This window comes from Eubalaena glacialis, chromosome 16 (genome assembly GCF_028564815.1).
Source record: "Eubalaena glacialis isolate mEubGla1 chromosome 16, mEubGla1.1.hap2.+ XY, whole genome shotgun sequence".
Lineage (NCBI taxonomy): Eukaryota > Metazoa > Chordata > Mammalia > Artiodactyla > Balaenidae > Eubalaena > Eubalaena glacialis.
The window spans coordinates 13,986,748-14,003,445 of NC_083731.1; the positions used below are offsets into that span (position 1 = coordinate 13,986,748).

General features: G+C 38.8%; 1 protein-coding gene across 1 annotated transcript in view; it reads right to left on the reverse strand.

Annotated features, from left to right (window-relative positions):
* HS6ST3 (heparan sulfate 6-O-sulfotransferase 3) overlaps positions 1–16,698 on the reverse strand; it is a 649,716-nt gene that overhangs the window by 489,308 nt on the left and 143,710 nt on the right. The gene's annotated exons all lie outside the window — the stretch shown is intronic.

A 16,698-nucleotide genomic window follows, 5' to 3' on the forward strand; every position in this document is an offset into this window, starting at 1 on the left:
GAAAAGTTGTGTCCATTTCCTTGAAGTAGCACCAGGATGGAATCGACAAAATGATATAGGAAATATAGACCCAAAGGAAAGTTGTCTTTAGCTCTAGCTGAGCTTTTGTTCTAAAGTCATTTGATATGTGAGACACACCTCCTTCCAGAATCATTAATGTGCAATTTTTTGCCAAGAAGCAAGAGGATAAGCGAGATGATGTGATGTCCTTTGCAGTCTGATAAATGAAGGTAATTCTTGGCAGTTCAACACATAGCTATGTTAGATTTTATCTTTTGTTGAGCCTACCCCCTCTGCTCTAATCAACTATCTCAGCCACTCAGAGAATCACTTGATAAGCCTTGTTGGTTTCTGGCTCCCTGTACACAATCCCCTCCTCCCAGCAAGATTTATCAAAATGCAGCCGAGGGCAACCAGACTGTGTTCTCAGGTCAATGGTGGGAACCCAGCTATACCTGGTTATCTGTCTTAAAGCCTGATTCTCTCTCTACTCTCACCCTGTCTCCTGATAAGCCCATTCCCTTTGACTCTTGGACCCAGAATCTGCTTCATCTCCATTCCTTCCTATCGGTAAGGTCCTCACATGATCTTCGCAAAAGTAACCAATCTCCTAGCAGGGATACACATACACACACACACAGACACACACACACACACACACAATTCTTGATGTTTCAGCCTACACAATTTCTCATGCTAACTTCCCTAACATCTTGCAAATGTTACAATATAGCACTCACAAAATCAGTCTCATACTCTAAATTTTACAAAACTGTTTATATTAGTATGAAGAAAATTAAAAGATGCAACCTAATAGTTGAGTTCATTATGGTACTTAAGGTAATCACATGGTATTACACAGTGCAGTGCCTTGACAAAGCCTGACAGATTTTTACTAACATAAAAGATATTCATGTAGTCAGAAGAGGAGATTTTCTCCTTTCCCGCTGAGAAAAAGCAGAAAGAAAAATACTCAAGTAGAAACCAGAGGAGTTTTAGTTAGATTTAAAGACTTAGAAACTGTTATATAGGATTAGATGAAGAAATCTAAAATATCCTGTTGATGTATAAGAAGAGATATGCCTGTCTATCAGAAATGCTTAGGAAATATAACTCAGGACAGCCAGACTGACAATTCCTTTGAGGCAGGCACCATATTTACTTTGTTCACTTTTGATTTATCAGTAACTGGAATGTATGTGGCAGACAGACATTTACTGAACAGACATACAATAAACATTTGTTGAATGAATAAAGGCCTATTCAAAATCTAAAGTCAAATATGTTGGTTACAGTGTATCCATTTTAGCCAAGCCTCATAATTATTGAAAGTGAGAAAGATCTTAGAAATCTCAAGTGATGTGCCCATAGTCAAACAGGGAGATAGAGGCAGACTTGAAACTTGAGTCTCCCAGTCCTAAGTTCTGTAAATTAAACAACCATGGAGCTTTGTCCAAGGAAGAAGAATTAACAACTTATATTTTCTCTAGAATATCAGATGAATCAACATATGAGTGCCCTGAGTCCCAATAACTGGCAGTAGATTCAGACCAACCAAACTAAAACACTTTGTGTCCAGTATTAGCCAAGCATTACTGTGGTGTTCTTGCATACATGCTTATTATATAACTATCTGGACTATTCTATGAGGTAGGGATTGTTATCTCCATTTTAGAGATAAAGAAAAAGCCACAGAGAATTTAAGCAAACTGCCTCATGTCCCTCAGTAGAGATTAGAAGCCAGATAGTTTGATTCTACTTCAGTTCTCCTTGTGAAACCATGGAATTCATTGAACAATTAAATGGGACGACCATCTTTTGGGTTGGCCAAAAAGTTTGTTCGGATTTTTCTGTAACATCTTATGGAAAAACCCAAACGAACTTTTTAGCCAACCCAGTATTTCATCACCCAAATGAGGACACTTTTTGAGAATGAAAGAACTGTGCCAACAAGCTTAAGCTGGCTCTGTCCTGGGCAAAACTGGAAGAAGATCACCCTGGTCCTGCCCCTGGATCCCTCCCTCCAATAGAGCATGTCTGCGAGTTCCCCATAATCCTAAATCACTCGATCATAAAGCTTTACTGCTTTTGGATCAGGCTATATGTCTGTAATTCTTAAGATTCCTAGGTACAGAATTTCACATTGCATACTATAAAAGTAGCTGGAGTGTTTCAAGGGATTCTAAGTGAATTAGAGTCAATAGTGTTGTGTCGGGACTTCCCTGGTGGCGCAGTGGTTGAGAGTCTGCCTGCCAATGCGGGGGACGCGGGTTCGAGCCCTGGTCTGGGGGGATCCCACATGCCGCGGAGCAACTGGGCCCGTGAGCCACAACTACTGAGCCTGCGCGTCTGGAGCCTGTGCTCCGCAACAAGAGAGGCCGCGATAGTGAGAGGCCCGCGCACCGCGATGAAGAGCGGCCCCCACTTGCCGCAACTAGAGAAAGCCCTCGCACAGAAACGAAGACCCAACACAGCCATAAATAAATAAATTTAAAAAAAAAAATAGTGTTGTGTATTAATTAAATTAGAATTGCTGAAAGAAAGTCAATTTCTATTTAAAATTTCCAAGAAACGGTAAACCCTTTTTCTATTTAGGGTGGTATCAATAGCGCTCTGCAGGTGGACCAAGAGAGGGGTGGGAATAGGTTAGATGCTAAGACCCCGATTTCCTACCCGGCACCATAATGCCATTCTATATTTATATAGTGGCTTCAGGTTGGGAATTTGAAAAGAGGGGGTTATTAGCTGGGTAACTTCTCAGTGAATGGTAGAAAATGTCAATTCCCACTTATTATTGCTTAATTAGAACTTTTTAAAAGTTATTTTCAAATTTCAGCATTTTGAAATGTCAACTTGTAACACTTGCAAATAATTTCTTTGAAGCTGTGCAAACTTCAAAGCCTTATATCTTCACCTTTTAGAAATAACCCATGGTGACAGTGGTTGGCTTTGGAGAACTGGAAAGCCTCTTATCTCCCCAGAGCTCACTTCCCTGTACTGTAAAATAAAGCTGAGAAAAGGGCTTGAACTGGAGTTCCATTGGTTTGAGCTCAGAGTTCATCAGTTTACTTTCTGTTTCCAGCCATCCATGAGGGTCAAGCTCTCCTTTACAGACAGGGTGTCTTTAAAGAGAGACCAGGTTGTTCATTATTTGGTGGGACCAGAAATAGAAGTAATCTAATTGGCTGTGATCTATGTGCCTTGTGAATTGCCTCTCAGGTGTGGACAAGCCAGGACCAGTAGAAACACTTCCCTAGAAATCTGAGGGTTTTCTGTAGCTAGGGAGAAGCTGGTACTTTGATGTACAGCCTTGGGAGCACCTTTCAGTGAAAGTGAGTTTTAAAAAATGTCTGCGCATGAACAGAAGGCACATTTCCTTCCATGATCTTTATTCTGGAGATCTCACCCATCTCCTCACCTCCACGCCTCTTCCAGTATTTGTACAGCCAGTTCATGGAGCGATAGTGATATTGGTATGAATGTGGAAGGTGGATTCTTAACATTCTTTACTAGGAGAAACTGCATCATTTGAGATTTTAAAAAATTATCATAGGCATGGGTTTGTGTTCCAGGTATGATGTCCACCCAACTACACCTCATCCAACCACCCAGATGAAGCCACTAACTCCCCAACATTCTCAAACAGCTAGAGGTGAGGAGGAGGATGGAGATGCATCTTCCACCCTGGCTGGCTCCTAGTCCCATGAGGTGGCCCACGAAGTGGTTCTCATTCCACAGGACACCAGGCTCCATCCTGAGCCCTGACATGTGGCCGTCACCACAGGGAATTCCCCAATCCTTCACCGACTAGGAGCTCTTTGTCAAAGAATACATTCCCCTTGGGAACATATTAATCAAGACAACATTGTAAATCAGAATGAAGTATCCAGACCTGGACCTGGGTCAGTGGCTGCTCTGTTCTTGTCCAGATCAGTTGTTTGTAAGCCAATAGTCTACTCCATGTAATTAATGTCTGAATCTTGGCTCCTGACATCTATAGTCTATATCAAGTCTTTTGTGATTCATTAAATATTTAAGAACTATCCATCAAATGTAAGAAAAAAATCCTCATTTTCTGAAAGTTTGTTCACAGTTTTTTTAATAGCCCAAGCTATATTGATGATCTTGTATCTTAATGTGAAAGTTAGGAATAGAGAGGTATACCTAACCACATCAACATTTTCTGTCAGGATCTAGTATTCTGATTATAATAAATAGTAACGGATTGGGCTTCCCTTGTGGCGCAGTGGTTAAGAATCCGCCTGCCAATGCAGGGGAAGCAGGTTCAAGCCCTGGTCCGGGAAGATCCCACATGCTGTGGAGCAACAAAGCCCGTGCGCCACAACTACCAAGCCTGTGCTCCAGAGCCCACTAGCCACAACTACTGAAGCCTGCACACCACAACTACTGAAGCTCGTGCGCCTAGAGCCCATGCTCTGCAACAAGAGAAGCCACTGCAATGAGGAGCCCTCGCACCGCAACGAAGAGTAACCCCCGCTTGCTACAACTAGAGAAAGCCCACACACAGCAACGAAGACCCAATGCAGCCATAAATAAATGTATTTTTAAAAATAGTCAAGGATTGATTTACTTTCCACTTATTTTATTAACGTGGGCATTTATACCCACTTTCCCCTCTTCTATGAAAGTTAAGTCAACTGTAGAGTACAGACTGGGAAATCTTCTAGGCGAATGGTTCTTAACTTGGGGTCCTTGAATTCTCAAGGGGTACAGGGATAGAAACCAGGAAATCCATTGATTTGGATAGGAAAAAAAAATTTCATCTTTATTTTCTCTACCTCCGGTGGAAATTTAACATTTCTTTCAATTATAAATGTAGGCAACACATCATCACAGTGTTAGTCAATCCTATAACTGTGTCACCAGTAGAATTCATGTATATTTTCATAACACATTAGGTTGTAACAGCTGTCTCACAATACTAATTATATTATCATTACTTCAAAATCATGGTACTTAAAAGACATCTACCCCATATCACATTTTTATTTTGTACAATATTTTTCATTTATAAATTTTACTTTATAAAAATAATTTTTAAAATTTGCATTTTTATTAAGGTGTAATTAGCATATAATATTATATTAGTTTCCAGTATAAAATATAATGATTTGATACTTGTTTATATAGATAAATGATCACCACAATAAGTCTAGTTAACATCCATTACTACACCTAGTTACAAATTTTTTTCTTGTGATGAAAACTTTTAAGATCTACTCTCTTAGCAATTTTCAAATATTCACTACAGTATTATTAAATTTAGTTGCTTGTTTTGTACATTTTGAAAACAATATTTTAATATATAATGATTTCTTTTGTTATCCTGTGTTTTTATTTTATGCCCTTGAAAACATTATTCTGAGACATCTATAGACCAACACAGAGATACAAGGTACAGAACAGGTTAAGAATACTGTTAAACACTCATATTTAATAACATAAATAAATGCAGAGAGATAATGCACCAAATAACTTCCTTTACTCAAATGCTTAAATAAACAATATTTGATAATATCTTGGGACCCATTTTGAGTTAATTGCAGATTTCAATTCTCTTTAGTTCTAGTTCTTTTCAGAGGTATTCTCTCTTGAAAGTTGAAGAGAAAGGGACCTTCCCAGCTCTCTGGTGGATGCATGGTACAAGTTAGGTGGGCTGGATAAGGATAAATTTCTGCCGTGATAAACTCAGGATGGGTAAATGAATACATAACTGACCATCCTGCTCATAAAGACTATTTGCAGAGAATCTTCCTCTTGTATTCTTTGCCGCCTGATTTTTCATTTCATTAAAGCTGGTTGAGGACCAAATCACTTACTGTGTAAAGGGAACAATTACAATCAAGGTTTGGTCATAATTTCCTTGATTTTTCCCCAATGAAGCACCTGCTAGCCTCAGACTCAGAAGTCACAGAGGGCAAAAATATGCACCTTGACTCCTCCTGGGTATCAGAATTACCCAGACACTTAAAAGCCTGTGTCTGATTGTTCAACCCAAAATTCCAGACTAGGACAAAAGGTCCCTCTGCCCTAAGAGTTAAAAAAAAAAAAAGAAAAAAAGAAAATGTTTGCCTTCTGTTAATCCTATTTTTCTATTTTTCACCTGCTAAAATTTTTTTTTTCTTCCTCACCTTCATTTCAGTAGAGCCAAATAGTTAAATGGCCCTAATGTCCTGGGAATGAAGGTACCTAGTTGTGATGTTGACATCTTACTTCTAAAACATGCCTGAATGACAGTTGTGCTTCACCATTCTGATGACCTCCATTCACCCCAAATAAACATATCAAGGGATAGATAAATCTCCTGTCATGGTAATGTACACTTACTTTCTAAGATGATTCTAGGACTTCCAATAAAGCTTTATAAATGCAGTTGATCCTTCTCTCAGTTTCTTCTATGAGATATTTGGTTCAAGTGACCTCTGTACTTGGCTGTAAATTCCTAACACATTTACCAGCCCTAGCTGAAGTGGATTAGTCTAGTACCATAAAATACCTCTTTTTTTCATATTTCAATGTCATAAAAACCCACCAGGAAACATTTTCCATATAGATCCATAGCCTCTACATATTTCTATCTTCACACCACTTACCAAGCTTTGAAGAATAACATTTTTAAAGACCTTAAAGTTCAACTGTTTCATTCTCCTGAATTCATAGACAAGAAAGGTCGCCCTAAACAGCTTGAGTGACTCATGCAAACTCATTCAGCTGCTGGAAAACTCACTGAGGAAAACACACTTCTGTGCTTTTTCCACTTCACCATGCCATCTCCTCACCCTCAACTTAGAACCACTGTGTTTTCTTGTGTTCGTGCACATTTAATACAGAAATGATAGGAGTGGTGGCTTCCAGACGTTAAAACACTATCTTGATAGTTAAATTAGAAAGTCTTAGATATAAAATATTTTCCATGGCTCTTAAAGTATAGAAGGATCTCTACTTGGCACAATTCAAACTACAACTGGACTTCTCTAGATGTTACACACAATCAGTCGCCAAATCCTATCATTCTCGCACCCTAAGATATTTTGACTCCTCCCCAGTGCTCCTCCCAGAGCCACTGCAGCTCCCATATCCTACTCCGTCTCACGTGGAAAACCACAATCGTCACCTAGCTGACCCTCCGTGTGGCAGCCAGAGGGCCCTTTCTAAATCTGGTCCTGTCCGTCCTGGTTTGAAATCCTCTGAAGGCTCTCTCCATCACCTTTAGGATAAGGTGTTCAGGTGCCTGAACATGTCTTACAAGAGCTGTCATGACTTGCCCCCCTGCCTAGCTTTCACCCCAGATTCCACCACGTTCCCACCTTCCCCAGCCCCCAAACACACACACACTCTCTCTCGCCTTTCCAGATAAGTGAAAACACCTGCAGTTCACAGAACACAGCATGCTCTTTCCTCCCCCTGAGTTCTTGCACGTGCAGTTCCCTCTGTGTAGAGCGCCCTCTACAGAGAGTGGACTTAGGTCAAATATCTCATCTTCTGTGAAACTTTCCCAGACTCCCCGTGTTAGAGTGGGGTGCTTCCTCATTCGTACACCCATAGCACCTTATACAAACTCTGCAACGCACTCACGACAATGTATATTCTCTCTTTCCAGCCTATAAGCCCCTGTGGGGAGGGGACCACACCATGTCCATCTCTGTTTCTCAAGTCCTTAGCATAGTCACTAACATAGAATGGTTACTCAATTAATGGTTGATAAATTAATGGATTTAGTTAGACCATTATTCATTCAGTATTGAATACGTATACGTTTAAGATCTACTATATGCAGACATTGTGTGGGATGTTGGAGATTACTAATAAAAAGGCATGATCTCTATGATAAAGAAATAGTCTAATGAATGGTAGGGAAAAGGAAAATGCCTATACCAAGTGCCACTAAGAACAGCTGCTTTGACATATATGATCTCATTTAATCCTTACTCTGACTATATGAGGATGTGTCAATCCCATTTCAGAGATAGGCTCTAAAAGCTTAACAAGTTATTTAGGCCCATACAATCGATCCCAAAGCCAGAATCTGAATACAATTCTACCTCATGCCAAAGCTCACAGCTCTTTCTTCTGTGTCTTTGTATCTTTCTAACGTTTAAACTTCTTGGGTTCTTTGTTGTTGATTTTTTTTAATCTGACATGAGAACAGGGAGCTTGATAATAAGATGACCTTGTTCAGCTCACTCTGAAGCAATGATTCTCGGATCATTCTATCCAGGATTTAGAAGCAGTCCATTGCCAGATTTTGTGCTGTGCTGTCAAATCTATGAATGTTTCCATTTTCTTGTTTCATTCAGCGAACTCAACAATAGGCATACTAAATCCACTATGGTCTCATCCAGACTTCAATAAAGAACTATCATTTCAAAACCTCTGAGTCCTGAGGCTGGACCACTGTATTTAAATGATATAGTGGATTGCCAGAATCAAATAAAGTTTAATATTTTATAACTGATTAAAATATTGATGATGACAATACTAACAATAACAAAAATGATTTCGGTGGCATCCCCGCAAAACTCAATGGCACCCAAAGAATAAAGCAAAGGAAAAATTACATTTGATTCTCAGGTTCATTATGCCCAATAATATACTGGATCTTATAAGACAGAGATTTCCAACTTTAAATCTCCTGAGGAATGTATTTCCTACTGTTCTTCTCTCAATTACCAGTGCTATCTACAGCCCTCACTTTCTTTTGTTCTTTCCTTTACTCCTATATTTATGCCTGTGAGCATCTCAAGCTTAGTATCACCAGCACTGGATTACATGTAGAAGTTTTACTTATATTTTTTGCTTACAAACATTTATATAGTTCTTGCTCAGTATCACACTGTTATAAGCATTTCACAAGTATTAATTCATTTAATCCCTGCAACATTGCTATGAGGTAAGTACTATTATTATCCCCATATTATTAATGAAGAAATTGAAGGGGAGAAATTAAGTCACTTGCCAAGGGTCACAAAATTGATGTGGGCAGAGCAAGGGTTCAAACCCAGGCCATCTGGCAGCTAGAGTCTTGGCTCTAACCACCAGGCTAGTCTATCGCTCGGATAAATATGCTAATCCATATAGCAATCCTGGAAAGGAATATTAATATGGATCATTGGAAAACTGCAAATAATATCTGAATAATCTTTGGCTTTGAATCATAGAGCTTTATATTCCAGGTGCTACTGCAAGACTAACAAACACCTCTAGTGGGTACACAGGAGGTAGATGAGGAAGGCTCTTCAGGGACCAGGGGTATTAGGATTAGGAGAGGGGAATTCTCTGATCTCCTGATAAACCCATTAATCTCAAGGTCCTGGTACCATTGCTCAATTAAGAACAGTCAAGCAGTGCTAAACATCTGCCTTCAGAAAGATCACAAACACTTCTGAGAAACACCATCCTCAGGAAGATGTCCACTCATGCTTAGAATGTAGTTATGACATTAACTCAACGGAAGCAGGAGGTGCTTTGGAGAACTGCTCCACCTTAAATTAAACAAGATTCCAAATGAAGAAGATCAGCCACGAATAGAGTGACCATCTGTCTATCTCTGTTTGCCTGGGACAATTCCTGACTTCAACAGCAGTCCAGGAGTAAATACCTATAGCACACTCTTTCACTCTGCAAAGCATACTGGTTTGGGTGATAAAACACATTGCAACCCTCACCAAGAATAACCAAGGGTTGGTTGTAACTCAACACATCCACACAAAAATTATCTCTGCAAATGAAGATGTACAGCATACTTAAAAATCCCTAAACTTACCATATCTGTTTCACAACTCTTCATCTAAAATTCAATTCAACTGCTAAGTCACCTTACATACCCTGACCAGGGAAAAATAATAATAAAAAATACTTCTTAACTATGTAACAACCTGTACAAAGCCCCATAAAGAGATGAAAGATGTGGCACCTGCTCTACAGGTGTGCAACATCCTCTGGCTGAGAAGAGGCTGAAGTCCCATTGCTGCTTGCCCCACACAGTCAGTACTGTCTAAACCCTGTAGGCACACTACTCAGTCCTCACAGCAACTCTGAGAGATAGCAATCAGTACTCTCTTTTTAGAAAAAGAGAAAAACTGAGGTTCAGAGGTCACTGTTGAACTGATAAAGTAAGTTAATAATTTGGACACAGTTGAAATAACATGAAATTTTTAGCTCCCATCCCTACTGCACTTTGGAGATGATAGAATACTTTAATATACACGTGACAAGAGTCTTCAAGATTCATACCAACCTTTACTTTCATTTATTATACAATGAAATTCCATTCCCTCTCTAGTACCAATTCCATATATAGATCACCTGATGAAACACCAGGCAAAGATATGGCCTGATGGCACCACCATTGCCTGTACAGGAGCGTTCATGTATTTGAATATTTAGTTGCTTTCTTCTTTTGTTTCTATCCAGTAGACTGGAAGACAGAGAAATGAAAATTCTGATCCTGGTACTAATACAATTTATAAAACCTGTGTTATCATTAAGCAAGCCAAAAGCAAGGCATCAAAAGCTCACAAGACATGAACTGGTCAATTATGAGTTTATTTGTGAAGGAAACAGCAGTTATTCAACGACATACATAAAACGATGGAAGTTAGGTCAAACACTGTGTCTACAATTTGAGGTGCGGGGATAAAGAAAATGGAGATATTTGTAAATTTGTGGATTACGAATCAATATCAGGAAAGCATTTAAGCGATTCAGAAATTGCTAGAGCTGTTGGTATGGATAAAGTTTTCTACAGATTTCTTATCAAGGGAAGAAAAAGGCTAGTTTTAACCTTTCTTTGAGCAAATTTTGTACAAAGTTGGTAAATCCTCAGTAAAGGCAGTATCATAATTGCCTGCTGAATCCCCCGACAAATTACAACCAAAAAGCCTGCCCCACTGTTAAAATACATTTCCTCTATCTTCTTTTTTTTTTTTTTTTTTTCCTTTTTTTTTTTTTCCTCTATCTTCTAAAGCCATGCTAAGTAAGTTGAAAGACCCAAAGCCGTAGGTAGAAAATGATTTTTTAAATACATTCACATACATGTACTCAATATTAATACAATTTTTAGTATATTTGACAAACACATATACATTGTAAAATTTAAAATTTTTTTTAATTTAAATTTAAATTTAAAAAGAAAAACATATACCATACTTGATGCCATAGTTAGGGATTTTATAACATTTTCACTTCTATGGGACTGTTCTCCACAACTTACTCTTAACCTGCCAGTCTGTGTTACTCAGCTTTTTTACATGATTTCCATCCATGTTTTCAGAAGACATTCTGTAATAAAATAGGATAAATGAAAACTGTTTGCTTTCACAGCAATACTGTGGTAGGGGAGGTCCCATTGCCCTAATTTTGACCGTAACTCCCTGTGGGTGGAGATTCACTTATCTCTCAGCCTTCAGCATCTTGCCTGTTCCAGCTAGGTGGCAGATATTAATTGCTTCTTGAATAAATTTTAAAAATAGTCTAAAAAGTTAAGAATCTTTACAAAAGTAAGAAAAATAAAACGTCTTTTTTAACCTAACTTTCACCATTTAATTTGACTCACTCTTCCCGCAACTGGTTTTTAAACAGCTGAAATCCACTTATAATTCTCGCTGAAAGTTGGCTTTCTATTCACTCTATAGAGAAAGCTACAAGGTCAGGAATCAACGTAGTCAGCTTTTTTCTTCAGGTCTTCAGAACATACAACCTTCGCTTTTCTAGAACAACTTGAAGTTCCTTCTTCTAAAGCAATTTTTCTTTTCCTTTGAGGCAAAAAAGTCTCCTTTCTTTGGTTCCTCTGAGCTAGACAGTTTCTGAGCGTCGCTCTGGAGCCTGTCCATCCCTTTGAGCTTTTCCACATCTTTATACCTTAGAGGCCCAAAATGACATCACCTTCTTAGGCAGATCCCAGCTGAGCTCTTCCGGCAGGAACTGTGACGATGAACTACAAATTGTAAAGGGTCAGGATTTTTGGAAATCATAAGGTAGACCGTAGGACTAATCAGGAGGGCTGTCCATGGTGTATTTAAAAGGAAAAAGTATATTGCAGAGTAATGTGCCCTTTTGTGGGAAAAATATGTTTATAATAATCTATATACATCCAAAAAATGGAAGGATATATTCCAAATGACGGAACTAAGGGCAATACTTGCCCTTTTCACTTTCTATACTTATACAATGTTTGAAATTTTAATAATAAACACAATTTTTGTAATTAAAACAATAAAGAAGAATGGTTAGGTTTTTCCAGTATGCGATGTCTTCTTTACAAAGGCCCTGCCCTAGAGATCAGAGATACAGGGATAAATTAAATGTGGGCTCATTTAATTAATTTTCTTGAGCCCCAGGAAGAGGTCAAGATCTCAAGGAAAGAGACACATACACAATTAGCAACACAATCATCATTTTGGTCTGGAACCCAAAGAGTAAATAAATATTAGCTATTTAAGACCTAGAAAGAAAATAATTCATTCACTGGTGTCACTGAACCCTATAAAGGAATTTAGAGTGAAAAGAAAGATGAAAAGTCAGCTGGTTTTTGGTGCAAAGCATATGCTTTCTAGACAAGTTTTCAAATCCTCGCTGTATCTCTTACCCACCATTAGACATCAACCAAATCACCTAATCAATTACAGCAGTGGTTCTCAAAATCTAATATATATGAGTATTATTAAAAAATTCAGCTTCCTGGAGAATATCCCCAGAGTTTCTGATTCATCAGGTTTTGGACCTAATGAATCAACAAACAAACACCACAGGTGATTCTGGTGCAGATGGTCCACGGGTCACACTCTGACAGACATCAACAGGTAGCCTCACCAGTTTCCCCATCTGAAAACACACATGTTGATGTCTACCTTCTCTGGGTTTTGGTGACACATGAATCAGACCTAATAAAAGTGGTTCTTTCTTCTTTTTTTCTTTAACCTAGAAGTCAGTAAAGATGCCTTCAAGATGCTCATGGTTTCAGCTGGAAGCCAGCCCTCTCTGCCATGGGATCTCTTGCAACTGCCCAATGACTAGTCAGATCTTCCACAGCACGGAAGGGCTGGAGGGTATTAGTTTCCTAGAGCTGCCATAACAAATTACTATAAACTTGGTGGCTTAAAACAATAGAAATTTATTCTCTCACAGTTCTGGAGGATGGAAGTTCGAAATCAAGGTGTTGGCAGGGCCACGCTCCTCTGAAGGCTCTACAGGAGAATTCTTACCTCTTCCAGCTTCTGGTGGCTCCAGGCGTTGCTTGGCATCACTCCAATGTCAGCCTACATCTTTACTTGGTCTTCTCCTCCAGTTCTTCTCTTCTGTCTCTTAAAAGGACACTTGTCACTGGATTTAGGGCCCAATCAGGTAATCTGGTGATCTCATCTCGAGATCCTTAATCTAACTGTATCTGCAGGACTTCCCTGGTGGCACAGTGGTTAAAAATCCTCCTGCCAATCAGGGGACACAGGTTCGAGCCCTGGTCCAGGAAGATCCCACATGCCGCTGAGCAACTAAGCCCGTGTGCCACAACTACAGAGCCTGTGCTCTAGAGCGCGCGAGCCACAACTACTGAGCCCACGTGCCACAACTACTGAAACCCACACGCCTAGAGCCCGTGCTCCGTAACAAGAGAAGCCACCGCAATGAGAAGCCCGTGCACCGCAAGGAAGAGTAGCCCCCACTCACCACAACTAGGGAAAACCCGCACGCAGCAACAAAGACCCAACGCAGCCATAAATTAATTAATTAACATTTTAAAAAATAAATAAATAAAAATAAAAATAATTGTATCTGCAAGGACTCTTTATCCAAATATGATCACATCCATAGGTTCCAGAGGTTAGGCCATGGACATGTCTTTTGGGGGCATCATTCAACCCACTACAGGGGTTTTGGGGTTTTTTCTCTCTCTCTAGTTCTGTAACCTGACCTCTGCTGAGGTCATTTAGCTTCTAGATCATCTTTCATGCTGCACAAACTGTAGGGCCCCAGACATAGCATACAGCCTCTGTCTCCACATTAAAAAAAAAAAGTTTTTCCTGTAAAAACATATTTCACAGTAAAATATTCATAACATAAAATTCACCATATTAGCCACTTTTAAGTGTACAGCTCAGTGGCATTAAGTGCATTCACACTGTTGCACAAACATCACCACCATCCATCTCCAGAATTCTTCCATCATCCCAAACTTAACTCCTTAAACATCTGTACTTCTTAAACATTAACCCCACACTTCACCCTCCTCCCACCTCCTGGTAACCTATAATCTATTTTCTGTCTCTATGAATTTGACTACTTTAGGTACCTCATATAAATGGAATCATACAATATTTGTGCTTTTCTGTCTGGCCTCTTTCACTCAGCGTAATGTCTTCAAGATTCATCATGTATAAGAATTGTATAAGAATGTATAAGAATTGTATTGTTGTAATATGGATAAGAATTTCATTCCTTTGTAAGTTGAATAATATTCCACTGTATGGCTATACCACATTTTGTTTTTCCATTCATCTGCTGATGGACAGTTTGGGTTGTTTCCCCCTTTTGGCTATTGTGAATAATGCTGCTCTAATTTGTCTCTAGATTTTGACATGGAAAAATTCGCCCATAGAAGTCTGTTGTGTGTGTAGCAGATTGTACTGGAGAGATGAAGACATTTATACTGCAAAGAATATAAATAAACTAAATTTGACTATCAAACCAACCTGTTCTTTCAAAGTCCTTTTCTACTTCCCTGTAAGTTTTCCAGCCTTTCCCTCTCTTTACTCTCTCCTCCTATTCCTTTTCTCTCCTTCCCTTCTAACCTCAAATTCCTGTTCATTATGCATTCAGGGTGATTCAGCTACCTTTTCTCACCTTGTCATCTACCAACCTTTCTCTCTCATTTGCAGCAGCAATTGGCTTACAGGGCATTTTTCTAGACAAAGTCCATTGCCTCCCAAATGGAACTTCTGGGGCCCACTGTTAGGTTCATATATTTCCTCCCTGCTATGTTATATTTGAAATGGCATTGGGACACAAATGTAGAAAAGCCACTAGTTGAAAATGGGAGACAGGAGGATGAGAAAGAGAACAGGGTTCAAGATGAAGAGTTCAGCAGAGGAATGAGATCAAAAGTTGTCTTCAGGGGAGAGAGGAAAGAGAAGACCCAAGGGCACTGACCCTTTAGAACATAGGTGGAGGGAACACAGCCAGAAATCAAGAAAATTTTCAAGAAATACACAAAAGGTTATAAATGTATTGTTTGATAGAGTCGGAAGCCACATGAATTAAACTAGATGACAAATGTGAGGATTTGTCATGCAAAAGGTTTCAAGATATAGAAAGTATATGCGTGTCTTTTTGGAACAGAAATACAGGCATCCCTCATCTGAATCAATTCTTTTCTGAAAACATGTTACATAGCAGTTTTCAGGTGGTGCAAGCCTATCACTCTATTATTTTAATCGGGAAAATTAATATGTTCCCAACCCACCCAAACACCCATCCAGTTTCCCCAAATATCAATAAAACACTTGTAACCATCTATATAGCAATCCAAATCCACCCAGGATTTTTGAATGATATAAATTAGATCATTTGAAACACCAATTACCCAATTCTTTAACACATAATGAAGTGTTTGGAGGGTATGTTTGTATGCAGTACATAAGGAATCCCTTCTTACAATATCACATAGGAATTATATTTTCCTTTTACATGTGCAAAGATATATACCGTAATGTAAGTAGACAATGACATAGCATGTTAGAGATACTAAAGATCCTATCTAAATTAGACCCTGGTTAGAAGTGCTCCCAGATCCTGGCAGAAAGGAACTGAGACTCAGGAAGGGGCTAATACTCAGGCAAAAGGATGAGGAAGATGGTTAGAGACAACGCAAACACTTTTAAACAACCTGAGCAAAGGACTTAAGACTGCAGCCCACTCACTCTCCATCCTCCTGCCCGATCTCAACAACAACAAATCGTTTTTTATTATACACACAGGCATATTGATTGTGGTGAGATGTTGATTTTGATGTTAAGTTTAGGGTAAAAGTGTCTACAAATCCTCACGGCAAATATCTGAATAATGAGAGTTTACATACACTTGTATACTTTAAAAGGAAAACAAGACTCTAGGGAATGAGGTGATATTTGTAACTATTCTCATCTTATATCAATTCTGAATTAAATCCAAATTTTAGTTTCTGTCTCTAAAGGATTAATGTTACAGAGTTGACAAAGAGTGAGAACGCAGCTGGAAGTTATATTAGAAACACAACTAACCCTATTATTATAACCTTAAGAGATTACATAAAATTAAAAGTTCCCTCAAATTAGCTAAATATACTGAAATATGAAGTTGTAGTATGCAGTATGTACTTTAGATCCCCAAATTCAATAAAATTATGTACTGTAGATTCCCAGATTCAACCATATTAAAAATAATCTCTGTTACAAATGAATGGATAAAGAAAATGTGATACACACACACACACACACACACACACACAGAAAACTGGAATATTATTCAACTATAAAAAGAAGGAAATCTTGGCATTTGCAACAACATGAATGGACCGTGAGGGCATTATGCTAAGCGAAATAAGTTAGACAGAGAAAGGCAAATACTGTATGATCTCACCCCTTATATGTAAAATCTATTAAGCTGAACTCATAGAAACAGAGAGTAGAATGGTGGCTGCCGAGGGCT